Raw genomic sequence first — 3083 nt, 5'->3', positions numbered from 1 at the left:
TTATTATTATTATTATTATTATTAACATAGATTCTTTGCTGAGGTTAACACCTTTATAGCAAAATATCAAGAAATACGGTTTCGTGTTAAATAAAACACCATTGAATAATGAAAAATGAAATACAATTTTAATCTACAGTTAAATTAGTTAATTAATAAAGGTTAATGTTAATTATTGTAATGTGTCATATTGATTCTTGAAGGAAGAAACAGTAACAGCTGCAACAACGTTATCAGGCAAGCCATTCCATATATCAAATGCACGATTTGTCAAATAATTCTTTCTAACGGTAGTCTTAAATGGTTCTTTTTTCAGCTTATAAGAATGACCTCTAAGTCTGTCATGATATTGAATTTGCAAGAAATTGCGTGTTACTCCAGGAAATAAACCATGAGTAAGCCGAAAAATTTGAATTGCATCTGCCCTGTTTTGACGAGCACGTAGATCTGGTATTTTGAGTATTTCAAGACGTTGTTCATATGAAACTTGTCTTAAACAGTGTGTCCATCTAGTTACCAGGTGCTGAGTTCTTTCCAGCAAATCAATATCCTTTAACAAATAAGGTCTCCAGACTGGAATGGCAAATTCCAAATGCGGCCTTATGTAAGTGATGTACACCTTTGAAATAAAACTGACTGAAGGATTTGGAAAAACATGCTTTAGCAAATAAAACATTTTACGCGCTCGACCCACTGATGCTAGACATTGCTCTGACCATCCTAACTTATCATTTACAATGACCTCTAGATCTTTGGTTGAGGTTTTTACACTCAGGAGTGTGCCATTTATATGGTAAAGGTACTTTGGGTTGTTGTGGCCACACTGAAGTACACAGCATTTTGCAATATTTAGTGGTATTTGCCACTTCTCGCTCCATTGGAAGATTAAATTAAGTTGGTCTTGCAAGTCCGTGACAAGTGGGTTAGCAAATAACTTAATATCATCCGCATATGCTGAATAGCTGTCCAGTGAAAACAATAAATCTGCTGTATATAACAAGAATAAAATTGGTCCAAGAACTGATCCCTGTGGGACCCCACTTAATACTGGTTTAGAGTACGAAAATTTACCACAGACTTTTACACAATAGTTTCGATTTGATAGAAACGCTCGGATCCAATCAAGCAAATTTCCTGTTACACCATAGGACTCCAGTTTTGCTAACAAGAGATTGTGAGGGACTTTATCAAAGGCTTTACTAAAATCAAGGTAAATTATGTCTACAGGTTGGTTAGTGTCTAACATTTTTGTCCATAGATTTGTGCAGGATAGCAAATTTGTGACAACTGACCTACCTGGTAAAAAGCCGTGCTGATGCTCAGGTATTAAATTATTTTTTCTCATGTAAGTTAATAGTTCCTTGACTATAACTTTTTCCATAATTTTACAGCATGTCGACGTGAGACTTACAGGTCTATAGTTAGCAGGATCAAGTTTATCTCCTGACTTGTACAAAGGCGTGATTGTTGCTTGCAACCACTCGTAGGGCAAAGTGCCTTGTAAGAATGATTTTGTCATCATTTTGGCAAGTGGGCCCGACAACGAAGCAGCACAAGTTCTCAGGAGTTTGGGAGGTATCTGATCCGGACCTGGAGCTGTATTTAATTTAATGGCACAGAGTTGGCTTTTTACCAGATCCGGAGTAAAATTAATATAAGACAACCCACTAAATGTACTTGTAGGCATAAATGACGGTATATTATTATTAATGTTTAAATTATAGGTAGCAGCAAAACTGTCCGCTAAAGTGTTTGCAGTTTCTGTATGATCGGAGCAGAGTAGACCTGAAGCATTTCGTACTAAAGGGACCGACACACGACTAGAGATAAATTTACGTACATGGGAATAAAATAGTTTTGGTTTATTTAATATAGAATTTTCATAATTACACCTGGCTATTTGTAAATCAGATTTTAGTTGGTTAGAAAATCTTTTATAAGCAGAAAAATTATCTTCAGTAGGCTTCCTTTTAAATTTTTTCCATAATTTAGCTTTGTATTTTATTTTGTCAAGCATGTGTTGATTTATCCACGGTTTATCTTTTCTCAGTCGGTTTGTAAACAGTCTGGAATTTGTTGTAATGCAAGTTTGTAAAATCGATTTAAAATGTTTCCATTGTTCTTCCGCATTTAGTGAATCTAAACCATTCCAGTCGTAAGTCAAGAGACTTTCGTCTATGCGAGTGTAGTCAACAATTGATGTTGTTTTAATTCTTGCATTTGGCTCTGAATATATCATAATTTGTAACTCAATTTCGATTTTTGAATGATCAGATGTACCTACAGGATTCGAAACGTTTAAAGACGATACAAGGTTAACGTCAGACAAAATTACCAAATCAAGTAATGAAGGACGTTGTTGGGATCTAAATCGTGTAGGTTCAGTGACTATTTGTGACAAATTATTCTCCAAGAGCAATTCAGAAAATTGTTTTTCGATGATTGTTTGACCTGTTGTGTTTTTAGCAGACCAGTCTATACATGGAAAATTGAAATCTCCCATGATAATTAAGTTAGGATACTGATTAATAGTTGATTGTATGGTATTAAATAGATTTTTATCATTTTCGTGATTGTTAAAAGACGCTCCTGTTGGTGGTCTGTAAATACATGCTATAACAAAGGTTTGTTCATTTCCTTCAAATTTTAACCATAGAAAATCATAAGGTTTAACAGATATGCAAATTTGAGTAATTTTAAAAAATTTTGAAATTTTAATTTTATCTACATAAAAACACACACCGCCACCTTTTTGAGATAGGCGATCATCTCTGTAAATAGAGTAATTTTCAATGTGTACAGCATCATCAGAGATAGACGGATTAAGCCAAGTCTCCGTGAGTGCGATAATAGAAGGTCTAAATTCAGTTACTTCTAATAACAAATCATTAAATTTTGAAGATAAAGATGCGATATTCGTATACAGAAGAGCCATTGAACAAGGGTAAATATTTAGTTTTTTTGATGTGAAATAATTTTTGGTACGTGGTTAACGTATTTAATTGTCAAGTCCTTTTCGCCAACATCAAGTCTTCGCTTTAATTCATCACGCAAATTGTTTAAATGCTTTAGTTGACCCGGGG

General features: G+C 34.2%; 1 long non-coding RNA gene across 1 annotated transcript; it reads left to right on the top strand.

Annotated features, from left to right (window-relative positions):
- The first annotated feature begins 502 nt into the window (after positions 1-502).
- LOC135267263 (uncharacterized) lies at positions 503-2625 on the top strand. The gene is made up of 3 exons (XR_010335662.1): positions 503-1323; positions 1392-1673; positions 1725-2625. It is a non-coding gene; the product is annotated as an uncharacterized LOC135267263 (long non-coding RNA).
- Positions 2626-3083: the final 458 nt, after the last annotated feature.

This window comes from Tribolium castaneum, chromosome 10 (genome assembly GCF_031307605.1).
Source record: "Tribolium castaneum strain GA2 chromosome 10, icTriCast1.1, whole genome shotgun sequence".
NCBI lineage: Eukaryota > Metazoa > Arthropoda > Insecta > Coleoptera > Tenebrionidae > Tribolium > Tribolium castaneum.
Note: the sequence above shows the minus strand (reverse complement) of the source record. Positions and strands in the feature narration are given on the sequence as shown.